Genomic DNA, 22,344 nt, shown 5'->3' on the forward strand with positions numbered 1-22,344 from the left:
TTTAAGGCTTTTATGCACAGATAAAATTATTATGAAATTTCCAACTACAAACTGGACCAGCTTTTTTAATATTAAATTACACGTTTAACGGTCAATTTTTTTCAATGAATTAAAACTGAAATTTACGCGTGCATGTAAATTCATGTCGTTGTTCGTTGTTCGTTAATCCCAATTTAACCTTTCGCTGTTTAATAAAAACACAGATGCATGTTAAATTCAATGTAAATGAATGAATTATTAAATACTTCCACGTAAAATTAAAGTTGCACTGCTACCTATTTCAAATAAGGCCAGAAAATACATCAATGTGCAAATGTTAATTTACAAAAATATTCTGTGTGGACAAAAATTCGAGGGCATGCCAAATTAGACAGATTAATTAGAAGACATCTTTAGCTGATTCTAAGAAAAATTCTAGAGAAAATTCTATGAAGAGTTATCTTCTACAAATCTAGGGGAATCCTGAAAGCAGCTCTGAAGACATATTTAGCTGATTCTAAGTAAACTTATTGAGACAATTCTATGAAGAGTTATCTTCTACCAATCTAGGGGAATCCTAAAAGCAGCTCTGAAAACATATTTAGCTGATTCTAAGTAAAATTCTTGAGACAATTCTATGACGAGTTATCATCTACAAATCTAGGGGAATCCTGAAAGCAGCTCTGAAGACATATTTAGCTGATTCTATGTAAAATTCTTCAGACAATTATATGAAGAGTTGTCTTCTACCAATCTAGGGGAATCCTGAGAGCAGCTCTGAAGACATATTTAGCTGATTCTAAGTAAAATTCTTGAGACAATTCTATGAAGAGTTATCTTCGACAAATCCAGGGGAATCCTGAAAGCAGCTCCGAAGAATGTCTTTAGCAAATTCTAAGAAAAAATCTTGAGAAAATGTTATGAAGAGTTATCTTCTACAAATCTAGGGAAAACCTGAAAGCAGCTCTGAAGACATATTTAGCTGATTCTAAGTAAAATTCTTGAGACAGTTCTATGAAGAGTTATCTTCGACAAATCCAGAGGAATCCTGAAAGCAGCTCTGAAGACATCTTTAGTTGATTCTAAGTAAAATTCTTGAGACAATTTTATGAAGAGTTATCTTCTAAAAATCTAGGGGAATCCTGAAAGCAGCTTTGAAGACATATTTAGCTGATTCCAAGTAAAATTAGTGAGACAATTATATGATGTGTTATCTTCTACAAATCTAGGGGAATCCTGAAAGCAGCTCTGAAGACATATTTAGCTGATTCTATGTAAAATTCTTGAGACAATTCTATGAAGAGTTATCATCTACAAATCTAGGGGAATCCTGAAAGCAGCTCTGAAGACATATTTAGCTGATTCTAAGTAAAATTATTGAGACAATTATATGAAGAGTTATCTTCTATCAATCTAGGGGAATCCTGAGAGCAGCTCTGAAGACATATTTAGCTGATTCTAAGTAAAATTCTTGAGACAATTCTATGAAGAGTTATCTTCGACAAATCCAGGGGAATCCTGAAAGCAGCTCTGAAGACATATTTAGCTGATTCTGTAAAATTCTTGAGACAATTCTATGAAGAGTTATCTTCTACACATCTAGGGGAATCCTGAAAGCAGCTCTGAAGACATATTTAGCTGATTCTAAGTAAAATAAGGAGACAATTATATGAAGAGTTATCTTCGACAAATCCAGAGTAATCCTGAAAGCATCTCTGAAGAATTTCTTTAGCAAATTCTAAGAAAAATTCTTGAGAAAATTCTATGAAGATTTATCTTCTAAAAAACTAGGGGAATCTTGAGAACAGCTCTGAAGAAATATTTAGCTGATTCTAAGTAAAAGTCTTGAGACAATTCTATGACGAGTTATCTTCTACAAATCTAGGAGAATCCTGAAAACAGCTCTGAAGACATATTTAGCTGATTCTAAGTAAAGTTATTGAGACAATTATATGACGAGTTATCTTCTACAAATCTAGGGGAATCCTGAAAGCAGCTCTGAAGACATATTTAGCTGATTCTAGGTAAAATTCTTGAGAAAATACTATGAAGAGTTATCTTCTACAAATCTAGGGGAATCCTAAGAGCAGCTCTGACGACATCTTTAGCTGATTCTAAGAAAAATTCTAGAGAAAATTCTATGAAGAGTTATCTTCTACAAATCTAGGGGAATCCTGAAAACAGCTCTGAAGACATATTTAGCTGATTCTAAGTAAAATTCTTGAGACAATTCTATGACGATTTATCTTCTAAAAAACTAGGGGAATCCTGAAAACAGCTCTGAAGACATATTTAGCTGATTCTAAGTAAATTTATTGAGACAATTCTATGACGAGTTATCTTCTACAAATCTAGGGGAATCCTGAAAGCAGCTCTGACGACATCTTTAGCTGATTCTAAGAAAAATTCTAGAGAAAATTCTATGAAGAGTTATCTTCTACAAATCTAGGGGAATCCTGAGAGCAGCTCTGAAGACATATTTAGCTGATTCTAAGTAAAGTTATTGAGACAATTATATGAAGAGTTATCTTCGACAAATCCAGGGGAATCCTGAAAGCAGCTCTGAAGAATTTCTTTAGCAAATTCTAAGAAAAATCCTTGAGACAATTCTATGAAGAGTTATCTTCTATCAATCTAGGGAAAACCTGAAAGCAGCTCTGAAGACATATTTAGCTGATTCTGAGTAAAATTATTGAGACAATTATATGAAGAGTTGTCTTCTACCAATCTAGGGGAATCCTGAAAGCAGCTCTGAAGAATTTCTTTAGCAAATTCTATGAAAAATTCTTGAGACAATTCTATGACGAGTTATCTTCTACAAATCTAGGGTAATCCTGAAAGCAGCTCTGACTACATCTTTAGCTGATTGTACCCTTCTAGAGCGGGGCTAGGTGGTCAGTTTTTAGAACATTATGATGTTCTGGTGGGAATTAAAATCGTACAAATATTCTGATGAGTTTATACTTCCTATAAAAAAAATAAACAGTTCATTCCTACACATTTTAAACGCCCAATAGTACTATTCGGTGCATCACTAATTAAGATAGTACCCTTCCACAAAAATTGTACCAAACGAATGGCCACAAGCCTACCTGGATGTAAGACCTACTAGACATCAGTCATACGGTGACCTACCACAAATGAAATTTGCGTACTTTTTAATCCGGCAACGTCGGATTTTTGAATGCTGGATGAAACATATACCCGTTGATAGATGATACTTATTATAATGAGGAACTTCGCTGAAGACACCAAGTCACGGAAATGTTTAGTCCCTTGTCACGTGTTGAAAGACGTACATCTTGTCGTTTGTCTTCCAAAGGTCTTCAATGAAGTTGATTCACCCTGCTGCAACAAACCATCAGGCAGAACTTTACAACCAGTGAAGTATCTGCAGTCATAGGTAATCCTTGCACTGATGGTGGGTTCTATTCACATCACATCACATCACTAGATTGCATTCGTAACCCATGAGTTCGCGTATGGCTTTCAGCGTTAGCAGTTCGGCTCGTGCCATGCTCTCTGGGTGCATTTTTTCCTTTCCTTTACTTGCTGCGTGCTTGTCAAATGTTGTCTTCGTGGTGTTTGTGCGTTGAGGTTGTGTTCCAGAAATGCAACCGAAGTGTGCCATGGCCGCTATGAGACGCGTTTGTTTTCGGTCGCTGAAGTTGAAACGAAATGGATGGGGAGAGTGTAAATGCCAACTCCCAGTCATTTCGTGAATAGAGGGCGGGCTCGTCTCCCCACTCATTGGGACATCCTCCTGTTGGATTGCCTGTTTTTTTTACCGGTTGTAGATCCTGTTGTTGGAAGGAGATTCTCAACTAGGCCGTGGATGTACCTGGGTGATTTTCTCCACGGATTCACCCAAACCGTTTTTGGCCCTTCATACAATGACAGGTTGAGTACAATTAGAGGTAATTAAACTTGATCAAGTCGAAAAGAGAGGATAGTTAACCGTCTACCGACAGTTGTCTTGCAACAGTGAGTGGTAGTTCCATATCATCATATCATCATAGATTGCATTCCTGGTCCATGTGCAGTGATTTCTCATGGAAGTGCAGATAATTTCTCGACTTCCAACTAAGCAAGTATCGTGTCGACGTATACCTATCCATTCATAGGTTGATCTGCATTCGGACTTGGCCAGCGCTGGTCTATTGTAAAGTTTGAGATCACCAGTTTTTACACATTGAGGATGATTGCTAGTCTTAAACATCATTTGTTGGTACTGTGTGTAGTTATAGGTGATCTGGCAATACCGGAGTGGCAACCACAGGCTCATGTTATTCGATGTGTCGCATGATGTAATTAGGCTTCATGTCAAATTTTGGGCACTTCTCCAACGGGCACCCAGAACAGGTCCGGTAGGTTAAACAATTTGTATCAAACATGTCAGTTTAAACATTTAATCATAAGTTGATGTTCTACGATTTTCATCCAATTTGAAAATTCCACAAAAAAATGGCATTTGTAATAAGCATTTCACTGAAAACCATTAAATCAGAGTATCCGGGTTTCCTGGAATACGGCGAAATATAGCATTTCTTCTGTTTCCATTTTCATATCGTCCTTGAAATTTACGCAATTAGTTTGACTTTATCAAAACAGCTAGGTCTATTTTTAAGACATTGAATTTAAAATATATACATTCGGCAACCTCCAACAAACGCCGACAGAATATTACCGAGCAGCTCCATTGAACTTGATTAGAAATGGTAATGATCCAAAACAAACCCAACCATATCCAGAATTCATACCCATGCCCACATCGAATCCATCCATGGCGACGACCATTATTGATTCAAACATATTTTGGCAAATATTATATTCACCCACCACGGTTCAGCTGTTGTAGAAACAAACACCACATCACCCCGGTTTTGGTGAAAGCAAATATAATTGATCCTAAAAAATTTCACCGAAACCGCAAAATTCACACCACTTTCCCTTCCCATCCTTTGTGAACCTTCTATTCAATGAACCTCTCAATCGGAAAACATTAGGTATTTTTTATATATATAAAAAAAAAGTCACATCCCGCAACGGAACACCCACCACTCCACCCCTTTCACTGTTTTCGTTCTTTGATTTTCGCGCTATGTGGGCTCTTTCGATTCCGGTGAACGAAACTTGATTTATTTTTAATTCACATCACACAATTTATGTTGGTACGAGTGAATCACACCACCATCATCACCAGCAGAAGTTTGGCCTTTTCCAGTTGTCGTCACGCTAAAGTGTCGTGCACTAACTCACACGTTTTGACGAATTTACGGTCCAAAATTAGAGGGAGTCGTTCAATGGGGGAAAAGGTTAAACACTAAACAGTGGTTGGAAAAGGAGGAGGAAACACGACTTTCCCTATGTCAGGAAAGGGCAACAAATCGAGCAGAACTAGATTCGATAAATTTTACATTGTGCTTGACGGACGATGTCGAAATGTTGACGGGTTCGATATCAGCAAACTTGATAGCGAACAGAAAAAAAAAATAACATGATAAGCTCGGTCGGGTAGATCGGAACAAAGAGAAAGGTCGAGTTACCGGAATCGCGCAATCGATAAGGTTTGAGGTTTGCTGATGTCCGAAGATGATAAGCTGATAAGTTCTATATGACGTGACAAAGGAATTTCAACACACTTATCAGACCGTTTCCTTTTTAAAGCGGGATCCAAATTAAATTTATCACAATTTGTCATTCCACTAGCTAGGATATTCGGGTGCGAACGTGCGATTTTCTTCCGATACCCAGACCAAACAACTTCTTTTTTTTCGTATTCTTGAACCCGACCCTAATTCTTCGCTGACCGACGCGACACCGGCAGCTGATGACAGCCAAAACGGAGACGGCACGAGCAAAGCGGATTTGTCGAATCAATCGACACTGACCGGGAACGGGAGGGGGAGAAGGTCAATCACGTAATCTCGATCGATCTTTAGTTAAGCTTGGCTCAGAAGGAGGCGACACGGGCACACCAAAGGAGAAAAGAATCATATTCTCGGAGAACAAAATAGGTTTAATTTTTTTCAGGGGATAATTGCTCCCGAAAAGAAAGATAAATCGTACGGTTCAGTGAACTTGCAATTATGTGCTCCGGTTTTTCGGGAAACTCGAATCAATAGAATCAAAAGAAAATATTGAAGGATTTCCCCAGGAAAACTCACCTGCAGCCAGATCTTAATTGAGTTTCGAATTATAACAAGCAACAATCACTCAACTCTGAAGTTAAATGCAAACACAATTCGCGCCAGGTAACAATAGCAAGCAATGCTCTGCTGTTTGTAAACTATGTAGTTGGCGAGTGGCTGCGATGCTGGCGGGAAAACTTTGTCCAAATAGTTGGATGATTGTTTGGTTGGGTGGGCAAAAACTTTGCCCAACACCAACTGGCGGTAACTACCAACTACCGCTTTCATTACGTCATGTTTCCCACGCAAAAAAAAGCTTGAGACTATCGACTAAGTAGAGGAACAAACTTTTGGTTTTTACGCGAAACACAATGACTTTCATCCACCATCCGGAAGAACAGACGGATATCACCAAAAGCTGAAGGTTGACCTATCTCTAGCGATAATTACACAAACTTCCACTATGGAAGTTTTTTGTTTTTTTAAGCTTTATTATAGAGATTTTTAGCCGTAGGCTAGATCATCTCTAACCACTATGGAAGTGGGAAAACTACAGTAAACATAATCGCACCATTAGCTACACAACAAGCCATGTCAAGACCCTAAGAGTGGGGTGAAGAAACCGACCTTCTATCCTTGAAATGATATCAGCAGGGATTTGGTAACATTCATTTTCGCTATCTAACTCGCTTCAAATGGTTTCTTTCAGTTTCAGTTAAACGCTGGACTTCAACTGCTTCCTTGCGGCAGGAAGTTCGCCGTCGAAATCGCTACTTGTGTGTGGTAGACTAGATCCTCGTAACAAACGAGTATGAATCCGAATGGACTCTTGTGTTTACTATTATTAATTTTCAATTAAATCGTGCAGACTACTGACTTAATCTAAGGTTCTTGATAATAAATTTTTAAAACATTGTTGCATTGCGTTGCGTTTGTTACGGAGTAATTCGTAGATTGCATACTGGAAACTGTCATGTATAAACTTTTACGCTCTTATACTGATTGCTCAAGGAAAACTATTTGGGAGTGAATAGCTTTCCAATCAGAGTTTAGAACAGGAAAAGCATGACAATTAACATTGCCGGCCACGCGCATCTTCTCCATTACGGAGAAAAGAAGGATAAAGGGTGATACGGTCAAAATTTGGTCAAGGGAAAACGCGTGTAAATCGGTGAAATCGTTTATTTAAAAAATCAAATTAAATTTCTTTTTCAAGTTCAATTAGTATAAAATTCAGGAAAAATATTCAGTTAGGCTTCCGCTTTTCCAAATCCGAATTGCCGGGCCTTACGCTTGACCCCTGCCATCAGATTTTGTACAGCCACCTTGTCCACCTTCTTCGCCGCAGAAAGCCAGTTTGCCTTGAACTGCTGCTCGCCCTTAGCAGTTTTTTTGGTCTTCTTTAGGTTCCGCTTGACAATAGCCCAGTATTTCTCAATTGGGCGGAGCTCTGGCGTGTTGGAAGGGTTCTTGTCCTTGGGAACCACCTGCACGTTGTTGGCGGCGTACCACTCCATGGCCTTTTTACCGTAATGGCAAGATGCCAAATCCGGCCAAAACAGTACGGAACAACCGTGTTTCTTCAGGAAAGGCAGCAGACGTTTATTCAAACACTCTTTCACGTAAATTTCTTGGTTGACAGTCCCGGAAGCTATGAAAATGCTGCTTTTCAAGCCACAGGTACAGATGGCTTGCCAAACCAGATATTTCTTTGCGAACTTTGACAGTTTCATGTGCTTGAAAACATCTGCTACCTTTCCCCTTCCTTTTGCCGTATAAAACTCCTGTCCCGGAAGCTGCTTGTAGTCGGCTTTGACGTAGGTTTCGTCGTCCATTACCACGCAGTCAAACTTCGTCAGCATCGTCGTGTACAGCCTCCGGGATCGCGCTTTGGCCGTCGTATTTTGTTTATCATCGCGATTTGGAGTCACTACCTTCTTGTAAGTCGATAGTCCGGCTCGTTTTTTGGCTCGATGCACGGTTGTAGACGATACACCCAGCTTATTTGCGGCATCTCGGAGAGAGAGGTTAGGGTTTCGCTTGAAACTACCGGCAACTCTCTTTGTCGTCTCAGCGGCTTCCGGTTTTCGATTTCCCCCCGATCCAGACTTCCTGGCTGTCGACAAACGTTCCCCAAACACTTTAATTACATTTGTAACGGTTGATTTGGCAACTTTTAGCGATTTTGCCAACTTTGCGTGCGAGTAGCTCGGATTTTCGCGATGCGCGAGCAAAATTTTGATACGCTGCTCTTCTTGCTTGGACGGCATTTTGACAACTGAAGAGTGAATTCCAAAATCAAAATAGGAGCAACATTCTACACACACACACCTTCAAAATCAGGGGTGTTCAGGTTTTTTAAATGCAAAATTGAAAGAAATACGTCAAGTTGATATTGACCAAATTTTGACCGTATCACCCTTTATTGTTGATGTAACATGAAAACATTTTTGGAAATCAAAAAGTCAAAATCAGCACTGAGTGAAGGTGGAGTAATCAGTGAGCGGTGTAATCTGGAAGATTCAATTTAGATTTTTCCACCTTAAAGGTTGATCGTATTGCAAAACCCTTGACAGTTTTTATCTTATTTACAAGAAATTCTAGGAATCCCACATACGTTGTACCTTTAAATGGTCTCGTTCCCGAATGTATTCCAACATAGAGCAATTCTGCGCCAAATGCCGAATCGATCCGACATGACCTTTTCCGATTTCCGGAATCTTTGCATAATTGTTCGTAATGGCTCATCATTCACATTTGAGCCATTTTTAGTCCGGAAAAAAGTCAAAATGGCGGAATCAGTCATTTTCAAAAATTCATAGAATGAAAACGTGGCTTTCAATAAAAATGGCGGTTGAGACAAAGTTGTTGGAAGAAATAAAAAAAATTAACAAGGACAGTTTGAAAAATTTAGGATTATAACATACCTTTGTAATTTTTACTTGAAATTAATTAAAACATATTTTGTATATTTTTCTCTACAACTTTGTCCCAGACGTCATTTCGATCAGAAGTGCTGTTTCCGTGCTACTATTTTTTGAAATATCTAAAGGACGCCATTTTGTAAATTTTACAAGATCCAAATGGCTTTTTCCAATTTTTTCTTAAATTGACACAATGGAAACTTCAAAATTGACCAAAATCATCATAGAACATCAACTTAGTAAAATGTTTAAACTTTTTTATCACTCAATATTTATGTGATGTATGCAGTAAAAACGATTTTGTGGACTAAAAAATAAGTTTTCTGTATAAAAAACCATAAAAACCATATGTGAAAAAATAGTTCAAAATTTGAACTAAAAGATAATGTTCTACGATTTTGCGATTTAGACCTGTCTATTGAGTCCATTTCAGAAAAGTTAAAAAATCTTAAAAATATACTTTCATTGTTATAGATGTTTTTAACAGTTAGTTTTTCGTCATTGATTTCTGAACAAGTTTAATCGACGCCGGAAATTTTTAGGAATTAATCCAAAACAGTTACAGTTTAATGAAGTTCAGATAATTGACGCTTCAAGGGAAAATCGCTTTAAATCTTAAAATCGCGATATCTTACGAAACCTTTGATGGATTATGTTGATTTTAGCAGAGAATACGCAACTCTATCGACTTGAATACACAGGATTGATGGATATTTTATGTTGATAATAACGGTCACAGAGACACCGTACCAAAAATTTACTGATCGATCGGGCTAAAGGGTCATTGTGAAGACTGAGGGATTGAATTGAGAAATTGTTTTAGAAATCTTGAACATTATTCAAATGAGATCAAAGGAATTTTTTTGAAAATCCCGGAGCAAGAAAACGTTTTAACACTCCGTAGTATGTACTAACATGAATTAAAAAATAGGATTTAAGAAACTTTGACATTTGTTTACAGTCTAACACCATGCCATTATTCGAGATTTGTGACTAATAAAAATGCTCGTGATCCTAGATCGTAGACAACAATTTAATCAAAGTCAGAGCATCCACTCAGTAAACAACAATAAATTCCTTGATATACCTTGATTTTCCAGTCGTTTTTCAGAAAAAAAAAAACCAGGTAAAGCAAACCATTCAACTTTTAAAAAAAATGTCCCATTTTACCATGGCAAGGGTCTGGTAATCGGTTCAAGCAGTAACCGGGATGTTACTATGTTGATGGAGATGTGTTAAGGAAACTGCAAGCATCTCGATATCAATCAGCTTACTATCTTTTAATCTAGAAGAACTTATTTTCATGATATGAAATGATCTTTGCAGACTCCTCGAGAAAAGTCCAGCATCAAAATGACAGCAAATCAGGGTTACTTCCACTCACTTCGCTATAAAAAATGTTTTTTTTTCTGAATTATGGAATCATTGGATCATTGGTCAGAAACAAGAAGAGGTTGGAAGGTATGTATTTGACACATAAAACCTGTCAATTTTGCTTTCAGTGCGTCACAATCAGCGAATTTATAAATCGTGAGCGTTCACTCAGAGTGAGCGCTCACGAATCGTAAAATCGCTGATTGTGACGCACTGAAAGCAATAATGACAGGTTTTATGTATCAAACACCTAGTTTACAACCTTATCTTGTGACTTACAACTACTAACTATCATTATAATATCTAATAATTTCATAATTCCGAAAAACAATTTATGTGGAAGCAAGCCTGCAGCAAATTGAAATCAAATTTTGATATGCATATCAAACTGAAATCATAATTTGGTTACTATTTACGCGATTGACAAATGTGATAACAAATGTTGTTTTCAGTTTACTGTACATTTGCTCTTCAAAAATATGTTGTTGCAGTTTTGTTTGCATTGCCTTAGCAGAACATCAAATTGACTACTCGTTTTGTTATTAACTGGGAAAATGTACATACATCGAAGTGAGTTCTCAGTTTGTTCACACTGGTGGCAGAATTAGTTTTTTTTAATGTGATGAACCAGGAAGATTTTTTCCTCAATTTTGATATTTTAACCGCAACCTGAGTAATCATTATCAGTGACATCGCAACATCGAATTTAGTTTTCAATTTGCTTCAATCTCAGACTTTGCTCGGGTATTGTTACAATCAATCAAGTAGTTGCTATTCTGACTGTTTCCGGACTTTCCGCTAGGGCAGAAATGCAACCAGTGCCCCTGCATCCTGCATACGAAACACTCGTCTTTAATCCCGTTATAAATTAAATCTTCTGTGCATAGTGTTTTCTACCCGGGACATTCCGGGAAACTAGTACAGAGAAATTCACAAAATTTCAACAAAAAAACTACTCCAGAGAAATTCATCAAAATCCCGATTCTTGGGAAATAAGTTTCATTTCCCGGGAAATAGCTAGCTGGAAATTCGAACTACACACTTAGAAATAACTAATTTTACACGTAAAGGAATCCATCTTTGACATAAAAGATGAGACGTAAACAAACATGTCATGTAATATTTGGTGCTCCGAGATTGAAAAGTTCGTAGCTCGACGAATATTTCACATCTGTTATGACTCAAATTTATGTCAAAATTGACGCTCTCAGAGCACCTAAATTTACATGAATTTTTTTTAAGTGTGTAGCTTCCGCGGAAAGTTTAACGATACTTTCGAGAAGAATTGGAAGAACCTTCCAGGAAAAGTCAGAATAAACATCCAATAGTAGTTGGAATACACCTCCAGGGAACGTGCCAGCCCAGTGTGATTTCGATTGATCACCTAGGCCCAAAAAATCAAAATACCTTTTATTTGAGCAACCACATGATCGCAACTCTATTGATTTGATTTATTAACAAACATCTTTAAAGCTCACCGAGCAATTATATTGTATGAGACTAGTCATACTTTTATGAAATAAAATATTTCCCTGAGTTTTGAAGGAATTCCCTGAGATTCCCTGATTTTCCAGGTCCAAAATTGAATTCCCTGAAAATTCCTGGTTTTTCCAAGGTTTTTCGAAGCAGTCGACACTCTGAAAATAAGGGATTTTAAAAGGTCCATGATTCAAGATTTGAGCAAAACAAAAACCATTATAATCGACCTTGGAAAAAATTCAAAGTTCTGGGAAAAGAATATTCAGGTTTGAAACTATTTAAAGAGTATTCCAAAGAATTCTGACGCAAATACCTACGGAATTATGAGGAAAATATAAATAGAATTTGAGTGTTGATTTAAAAAAAAACTACAAGAGACAGCCCTATGGGGTTGTACGCATTGGTGACGTAGGACTACGTGCTCTTATATAATAAATCTTATTTGTTAACTGCAGCAGGAGCTTCTGTTTTGTGTAGGAATAGGAATTTGAGCGGGGTTCTCTCTGTTTATTCTCTTTAGTATGACGCGCTTGACGTAGATGGCCCACAGCGACTCACGAAGAGCAACTGATTCCCATCAATAGCAGTGCAGCTTCTTCCTCCTGTGGATTCTCATGTGGGCTGCTGCTCGCTGCTTGCAGGCAGCCTTTCGTTGTGTACTGGAGACCTGATGGAATTCAACTTTGAAATCTGTGTTAGGGAAATCGCTTTTCGAAGGCAATCGGTGATAATTTTAATAATCATAGCAACACTTGCACATTCGTACAATTTTCAATAGTGACAGTTTGAAAAATGGTAAAGTCTTAAATTTAACAGATGCGTAGACATATATCTGATCAATTGGTGATAAAATTATTGAAATTGGTCCAGGGGCAGTTGTAATTTTGTTACATGGTCCATTTTCGGTTTTCACAAAGTGTACCCCCATATAGAAATCACAGAGAGAGCAGTGGAGAAAGCACAGGTCTGATAATCGTGGTTCGAGTCCCAGTCGACCACTTTTTTTTGACATGATTAATTTCACTCACTTATACAGTCCACATTTTTCTTTCTCCATTTTCTTGTATTGGACCGCACCTCGGTATATCGCATTTTCCGTTTATGCGGTATCCACTAACATCCTCCGATGATGAATCCCACATAATTGTAAGCGAATCATACATCCTCCGTTTGGGTGTAATTTTATGGGGATCTTGAGGAGAACAGGAGGCTGGTTTTAATGAGAAGCCCAATAGAATTCTTATTAGCATCCAAAGAGAATTATAAACAGAATTTAAGGGAATTCCGAGAAAAATATCAAAGTAATCGTATTCTGAGATTAAAATAAAAAAAGTGAAAAATTAAAAAGAAATTCTTAGGAAATTTCTAAGAAAATTCTAAGGGATTTCAGAGGAGAATTTCAAGGAACTTCTGAAGGATTCCTGAGTTTTGGCTAGAGTTTAAAGATAATTGAAGGGGTTAGAAGATAAGGGGTGTAAGTGACTTTGAACGATACTCTTCATCGACTTTCTCTTTTGATAGCCACAGCTTTAAAAACTGATTTTGCGCTATTTCTGCCACATAGTTTGATAAAGGAGGTTCTCATCTAGCATCCAGAATGGCATACGAATCAAGGAATGTGTTTGCAGCTGAATTATTAACGAAAGAGAAAGTCAATGAAAAAATCGATCAAAGACACTAACACCCCTTTTCTTCTAACCCCCTCAATTTTGAGAAGAATTTCAAAGCGATCGGAAAGTCAGGATAGTTTCAAGGAATTATAAGGAGGATTCCGTGGCAGTTCTTACAAGAGTTGAGAAGGAATTTCAAAGCGAATTCCACTGTATTAAAAGAAGAGTTTTCTGTTAGATTTTAACAAGAATGTCATGATAGTGATAAGCAGAATCCCACAGTGATTCTGGGATTATTGCCATGGAAATACTAATAGGAATTGCATGGTAATTTTGATTTGAGTTTCGATTTTCACATGTATCTTTTTTTTTAAGTCCTGCATCTTGAATATTACTTTACTTTAAGGGGAAGCTCACTGCTCCGAAAAAAATAATTACGTTTTGTTTTTTCTAAAAATATTGGAAAAAAATATCAAAAATCTAAAAAAAATCATATTTTTTCTAATTTTTCAAAGAAAATTCACGTACAAAAACATTTTTTATAAGTCATTATGACATAAAGTTGGACTCAAAAAACCTCAAAACATCGACTTTTCGGTTTTGCTGAGAGTCCATTTTTTTCATGATGAGATAGAAAAATAATTTTACATGTAATTTTTGAAAAAAATCTAAGGAAGAAACTGATTTTCTTGGATGTTTGATATGTTTTCCCAATATTTTTAGAAAAATAAAAATGTACCGAAAATATTTTTTTTATTTTCGGGCCGGTAAGCTTCCCTTTAAGTCTCATGATAATTACATTCGAAAAATCAATTTGCAATATTGTTGATTAATTAAAATAAGATGAATAACTGATGTCAATTATTCAGAAAAAGACCAAGCTTATCTTTTGGTAAAGACTTGGTCTGTTTTACTAATTGATTATGAAAATCTGGCGTAAATATTTGACCGTAAGGTTTATTAATTTTTTCCCGGTTCCCCGTAGAATTCCCGGTTTTTTTTTTAAATTTCCGGTTAATTCCTGGTTTTACTGATTCGCTGGCCACCCTGCCATTTGCATTGAGATGTGGGTTAAATTGATGATAAATCATGATCAACTCAACATAGCCAAATTACTCAACATCCATAAATTATGTCCCACAGAAAAAAAAACTCAGCTACGATCGATGCCCTTTGGTTACAGTTTAGAATGTTATCAAATCCCATGAAAAAATAAATATTTCTGCCGCAGCTCTAAAAAATCAAAAACCGTAACCGATTCTTGACCCAAAACTTTAGAACGCAGCAAAAAGAGATGTCGAAAACAATTCCGAAACCATTCCACCGCTAAAGCCGCCCACACTCCACACGCAAGTCACGCAGATCTCATGAAAACAGCATTACCCTCGAATATAAACCGAAACAACTAGGTTATACCCGTTGCCGTAATGGAGCACAACAACTGCGGGAAAATATAACCACCACGACAGACAACCAGCTGAGGGATCTGAAGCTCAAAGCGCACCCCGAACCCACCAAGGGAACTCGTGCGTATCCGTGTATATGTTGTTGGCCATTTCATGTTTTATTCGCAACCTGTGCGGAGGACGTGAAGGACGTAGGTATGGTAAAGGGTGATACGGTCAAAATTTGGTCAATATCAACTTGACGTATTTCTTTCAATTTTTCATTTAAAAAACCTGAACACCCCTCATTTTGAAGGTGTGTGTGTGTGTAGAATGTTGCTCCTATTTTGATTTTGGAATTCACTCTTCAGTTGTCAAAATGCCGTCCAAGCAAGAAGAGCAGCGTATCAAAATTTTGCTCGCGCATCGCGAAAATCCGAGCTACTCGCACGCAAAGTTGGCAAAATCGCTAAAAGTTGCCAAATCAACCGTTACAAATGTAATTAAAGTGTTTGGGGAACGTTTGTCGACAGCCAGGAAGTCTGGATCGGGGGGAAATCGAAAACCGGAAGCCGCTGAGACGACAAAGAGAGTTGCCGGTAGTTTCAAGCGAAACCCTAACCTCTCTCTCCGAGATGCCGCAAATAAGCTGGGTGTATCGTCTACAACCGTGCATCGAGCCAAAAAACGAGCCGGACTATCGACTTACAAGAAGGTAGTGACTCCAAATCGCGATGATAAACAAAATACGACGGCCAAAGCGCGATCCCGGAGGCTGTACACGACGATGCTGACGAAGTTTGACTGCGTGGTAATGGACGACGAAACCTACGTCAAAGCCGACTACAAGCAGTTTCCGGGACAGGAGTTTTATACGGCAAAAGGAAGGGGAAAGGTAGCAGATGTTTTCAAGCACATGAAACTGTCAAAGTTCGCAAAGAAATATCTGGTTTGGCAAGCCATCTGTACCTGTGGCTTGAAAAGCAGCATTTTCATAGCTTCCGGGACTGTCAACCAAGAAATTTACGTGAAAGAGTGTTTGAATAAACGTCTGCTGCCTTTCCTGAAGAAACACGGTTGTTCCGTACTGTTTTGGCCGGATTTGGCATCTTGCCATTACGGTAAAAAAGGCCATGGAGTGGTACGCCGCCAACAACGTGCAGGTGGTTCCCAAGGACAAGAACCCTCCCAACACGCCAGAGCTCCGCCCAATTGAGAAATACTGGGCTATTGTCAAGCGGAACCTAAAGAAGACCAAAAAAACTGCTAAGGGCGAGCAGCAGTTCAAGGCAAACTGGCTTTCTGCGGCGAAGAAGGTGGACAAGGTGGCTGTACAAAATCTGATGGCAGGGGTCAAGCGTAAGGCCCGGCAATTCGGATTTGGAAAAGCGGAAGCCTAACTGAATATTTTTCCTGAATTTTATACTAATTGAACTTGAAAAAGAAATTTAATTTGATTTTTTAAATAAACGATTTCACCGATTTACACGCGTTTTCCCTTGACCAAATTTTGACCGTATCACCCTTTAGGTTGAAAAACACAAGTAGACTGCATGTTTTCATTTTTTCCGTCGCTTCTGGACTGTTAAACTTAACTACAAGACTCCGAAGAAAATTACTAGGGGTGGGGGTAACACTTCGATGCTCCGATCATGGTATGCCTGCTTGAGCTTTAGTTGGTATGATTCTTCTTCTACTTGGATGCTGGCTTTTTTTTCGGGGGAGAAATACGCAATACTGTATTCAAGATTGCTACTACAACTGTTGATGACATCGTAAACACGTAAAATACATCGAAATTGACATCAGGTGAAAGAGAAACTCGATGTCTCCTGTGAAATTTTTTCTGGTGAGGAACACACTCCACCTTGCTTGTCAAATAAATGGAAACGCATGGTGCCTCACATTTGTCCAACGTTTGAAGCCAGAGGCAAAGCCCCATCAGGATTCACATAACCGTAGCCAATGAGATATTGCCATGATACCGAAATGACTCCGATTTTGACTTTCAAAAGGGATACGTGCCTAATAATGCCCTCGTTCTTACACTACATTATTATCCAAATTCTTTCATCCACCATCAGCTTATTCACGGCGCACATTGATCCGAAGCTAAATGTTTATGTATTCATATTAATTCGCTGATATTACCAAATGGCTGTGTGTGGGGTCTTCCTTAGCTCAGTCGGTGAAGGTGCAGCTATACCTTGCTGGACTCAACTTCCCTGAGCAGAGTATGATTGGAGTTGTCGCAAAATACATACTAACGCAAAAATGATACATGCTTCAAGTTGAGAGCCGACGTAAAGTCCCAGTCGGGACGTAGAGACCAAATGGCTGTAGTGGGATCGAGTCATAACCCAAAAGAAAAAAGGATGCGCGATAAAGCTTCAATTTTTCCAGCCAAACGTCCTCGAGCTCGAAGCATGAGCGGCAGTCGAGCTTTTCCCGTCATTCGCTTGTTCAAAATGGGGAAAAAATTGGCGAGCAAATGACAGAAATTAAATTCGCTTATCGTATCTTACTGCTTGCCTGGGCAATAACAATAACAAGAGAGACTGCGTGCTCTCGTCGCCTTCTCCATCGTCGTCCCCTTTCGCACAGCATTAAATCAGCGAATAAATTTTCCAGTGCGAAACCCGGGGAAAGCCAATGGATCGAACGATGATGGTGTATTCGAGCGGCATCGATGAGCAGCCCGGGTCTGGGATATGAGGTATGTTGTTGTAAATTGGAAATAAGTTAGACCGAATGGAAGTACATATGTAATATGCATTTTAATCAGTAATTGTTTGGATTACGTCTTAGTCGCAAAACTAATTATCTTTCAGTTCAATTAAATAGTTGTCTTCACCAAATATTTAGCTGAAAAAATCTCACAAGTGTACAGATACATCATTATGACAAAGGCAACCCTGAAAATAAAAAGTTAACCTTACCCATAGTAATTCCGATGTAAACTATAAACAGTACAGTATAAGCTCACATTTTGGGAGAATAATCAAGACCTGATTAAGAATCGATTCGGCTTGGTGGAGCAAAGTCGATATTTCGAACCATCCCAATGTCCTTTCTAGCCTTTAGAGCGGCAGTTCTTAAACTTTTGCTGATTGCGACCTACTTTTAGAAATTTCATAAATTCGCGAGCCACCTATCTTAACCGTCGAGCACTCGCGCTATTGTCCTTTGTACACCACACGTGAGCAGTTCCACGCCAAATGACGAATCGGAAAAACTCGACCTTCTCAGATTTGGAAAACAGCTGAAATTCAGCGGAAATTCGGAATCTTTTAAAATTTTCAAAATGGCACCCTTGAAATTTTTCAAAAAATTGTGGCACTGGAATGGTACTGAGACAAAGTTGTATAGGAAAACAATGTTTTAAAGGAAAAAAATGCTTTTAGTTACTACAAGTAAAGGATAAATAAAAAAATTAGGAGCCTAAATATTTCAACTTTTTTTGATGATTTGTGATTCTTTAAAAAAAAAGCTCATGAAAAATGCAAACTTTAGGGATGCTTAAAATTATGGACACTTAAAATTGGACAAACATAATAGAACAAGTCAAATTTTTTATTTTATTTTTTTTTTGCTGAAACGTTTATTTATGTAGTTTATACTCATAAAAGAATGACCCAAGAGCGTTAAAGTGACTATAATTACAACAACAACACAAAAAAGCGTAACAATAAGTTAAAAAATTAGACCAAAAGTTCTTGTTCTACGAGTGCCAATTGTTTTGAACATTCCAAAACTTTGTATTTTTGGGAAGTTTTTTTTTTTAATTAAAAAAAAATCAGGCAAGAACATTTTGAGTAACCCCAATAAAATTGGATGCTATTTTAAAATTTCAAAAGAACCAAAATGGCCAAATTACAGCAATAATGTGTATCATTACCAATAACAAACAATTACGCAAAGTTTCATTCAAATCGGAGAAGGTCGATTCAAGAACTCCATTTTTGTTTTCGCTTTTTTGCCTGCAACCGCTCATGTGGGTTTTCCGTTACCATTTTGTTGCAGAGTTACCAATCGATGTCTGATGAAAATTCAACTAAATGTAGACAATTAATATCAGTTTTTCACATAAAACCTTTTTACCGAAATCTGATTCCAGATTCGGATTCAGTGACATAAAATTAAGTTTAAAAAAAATAATTTCAGCACCAGCAGAAATGTTGATTAAGATCGAATGTTGAGGAACAGTTTAATAGTTTGTTAGGGAAAACGTTGCAAAAGTACTATTCAAAACTACTTAATGATGTACTGAGCAAATCCTCTCACAATACTATAGGAAAATTTTCATCAACTATTTGTAGACTTCCTCAGTGCCAAGTTCACAAAGCAACACGAGTCAAAATTAACTGAAAATCAACGAAAATGGCTTCTGAAACGCCAAAATAACCTAGAATCGCCTAGAATCATCAAATTGGCTCAAATACGATAAAATGTCTTTTACATCGCAAAAATAGTTATGGTGAACAGCAAATCCCAATTCCGGGTTTTCTTGAGATGTACAGAATATACTTTTAAATTAAGAATAAAATCGAATGCGAATTGAATTGAATAGGTCACAATTAAGACAGCAGATTTTTTCCTGTATTTTGAAATAGCTTTTGCGTACAAAGTTCTCAAAATTTGATTATGTTTCAACTACTTTGAAAATTCGCTCAAAATGTTCTCAAGAACTTCCTTTTGAATAATTTCGACAGTGAGCATTCATAAGGGCGAATACGCGATGATCGATTCTCTTCATCGATTTTCTCTTTGCATTGCTACAGCTAAGCGAAACAATTTTCTAGAATTTGTTCAATACAGAGTAGTAACAGGTTGTATTGGCTATTAAAAGCAACAGCAAACGCACCGAGAAACGTTAAATCTAGCGAGTTATTAACAAAAGAGAAAATCGACGAAGAGAATCGATCATCGCGTATAGGCCCTTATGCATGCTCACTGTCGATTTATTTTCACAGAGTTCTTTTTCTTCTGAAATAAATTAGAAATTCTATCTGGTAAAATGATAGAATGAAAAATTTTTTATAACAATCTAGAAATTCTTTGTATAACACTACAAAAAAAAAGGCTGGAACTCATCCTAAAATTATATTCAAATTTTAATGACTCTTCCAAGAATTCTCTGAAGCTTCCTTTTTTAAATCCCGAGTGAAAGAAAATATATATATAGATTAGCATTGTATAAGAGATTCCAACTAAAAAACCATGAAATAATATCAGAAATTTGTTCCCGGAATATCTTTCCAAGCCCCCGTGATCAAATCAATAACAAAAAAAAAAGAAAGTTAAGCTCTTTCTATTCAAATATCAGGATTTGATTTGAGAATTTAATTCAAATATCAGATATCGATAGCAAAGGTTCTACGTCGGATTTGATTAAATTCTCCTTTTTTGATTATTAAAAAAAAACGTTCGTGGGTCATTCGTGACTTGTCCGGGGGTGAGATTTGAACTCGTGACTTTGGCGTGAGAGGTACGGATGCTAACCACTACGCCGGGGTCGCCCCCCGAATTCTCCTTTGAATTTCCATGTTTTCAGCTCAGAAATGCCTTGAAATTCTGCTCAGACTTATCTCTAAGTTCTCATCTAAGTTTTTCTGAAAATTCACATGTAATTCTCATAAGACTTTTCTAAAACAAAGGTCTCGATGAGATGCCCTTGGAATTACCCTCGGAATTCCCTTAAATTTCTTTTCCCCAGAATTAAATACCGTCGGAAATTCCTTGGAATTCTAATCAGAACTTGGAATCGCAAAAAATATTCATAGGATGTGATTTAATGGATGAATTCTGATGTGATTTAAGGTATCGCATGATGGATTTTGACCTAAGTCAGAAACTGCCCACTTCCCAGAGGTTCCTAAAACATGGCCAGGTGTGGTCCTGGGTACTTCAAATGACTACCATTGAACTGGATTTAGAATTCTCATTTCATTTGAGGTGTGATGATGTGTTTTATTCGTTTTAGGACGGATTTAGTCTCATGACCATTACCTACAGGATAATGTTCCGGTCATATCTCCATATCATAAACTTCATGAAAACCCCAAAATAAACACTTAAGGGGAAGTTCACTGGTCCGAAAAATAATAATTACGTTTTGAATTTTCTAAAAATATTGGAAAAACGTATCAAAAATCTAAAAAAATCAATTTATTTTTTATTTTTCAAAGAAAATTCATGTGCAAAAACATTTTTTATAAGTCATTATGGCATAAAGTTGGACTCAAAAAACCACAAAACATCGACTTTTCGGTTTTGCTGAGAGTCCAATTTTTTTTTTCATGATGAGGTAGAAAAAAATATTTTTATTTTTAACATGTAGGGTTACGGTATGTAATGTGGGTCTAGTCCTTTCATTCGGCCTATCACGCAAATAAATAATTAATTAAGGAATATTACACAAAAAATAAGGAAAATATTGATCACTGATGATTGATAAATGTGTACCACACACAAATCAATTTATATCACAACATTTCAATACATTTTCAGCTCTCGTAAGTAATAAAACTGGTTGAGAATATCACTCTGTTCGGAGTTTTTAGCCGCCATGACTTCTAAGGTTAAGATGGGAAGGTTGCACTGACGATCATCAAATGGCCTGATTATGGCATTTATTGAATGGAATTACCTGATAATACACACTAGACGTAAAACTCACAGTTACTGTTTGAATATTTTATGTTTATTTTAATTGTTTAACAACGTTTTCACAAGTAAATCATGGACCCAACTTTAGGGACACATTTCTTTTCTATGTTCCTAACTTTGGCCCATGAAATTCATTTGACAGCATATAGCAATAAGAGTAACGTCAACAATGTGGTTTGCATTTGGATGATAAGGAACGAACAGGAAGGGAGATTTTTTCTGCCAATTCTGTATAATGAACATCACAATGTTTTGATTTAGATATTCTGCGGTCGAAAGACGATAAGCGAAATTTTTAATTTTTAATTTTTAACTTGAGTGATTTAATGTAGTTTTCGTAAAATTTTCTCTAAGAAATGTTTTGAGGAATGAAGAGTATTAAGTTAACAGTGATAGTGATAAAAAAAAATACATAAGAAAACGTTACCAAGAGCGTTTTTTTTGAGAATCAAACAGGATAGGACGAAGTTGCATCCATAAATAGACCCAATTTGGGGACAATAGACCGATATTACATACATTTCCCTGGTGAGTTTTTGTCTTAAAAAAAGTAAGTTTTTCAACTTTTTGCGGTTCCTGATAGCAAACGACATGATAAGCATATCTAAGCATACCATTTAGCAGTAGAATATCGTTTGCAGGTAAATTAATTGATGAGTTATGATTAAAAACGTAATCTATGGCTGCATATTAGACCGAGGTTAGGGACGTATACCCTAGTTTTTGACAAAAATCTAAGAAAGAAACTGATTTTCTTGGATTTTTGATAATTTTTCCTAATATTTTTAGAAAA

General features: G+C 37.0%; 1 protein-coding gene across 2 annotated transcripts in view; it reads right to left on the bottom strand.

The window, feature by feature from the left end:
• The window catches only part of oys (oysgedart), a 183,668-nt gene that overhangs the window by 47,380 nt on the left and 113,944 nt on the right, over positions 1–22,344 (bottom strand). The window contains exon 1 of one of the 2 annotated variants that reach the window (XM_065230453.1): positions 5,239–5,383. The exons of the other annotated variant lie outside the window; for it this stretch is intronic. The gene's annotated coding sequence lies outside the window, so the exon portion shown is untranslated. Of the gene's footprint in view, positions 1–5,238; positions 5,384–22,344 lie in introns of those variants that run through there. 2 annotated transcript variants of the gene reach the window in all.

The sequence above is a fragment of the Ochlerotatus camptorhynchus genome, unplaced genomic scaffold (assembly GCF_037179485.1).
Source record: "Ochlerotatus camptorhynchus isolate MF236.1 unplaced genomic scaffold, CSIRO-AGI_Acam_v1.1 ptg000330l, whole genome shotgun sequence".
NCBI lineage: Eukaryota > Metazoa > Arthropoda > Insecta > Diptera > Culicidae > Ochlerotatus > Ochlerotatus camptorhynchus.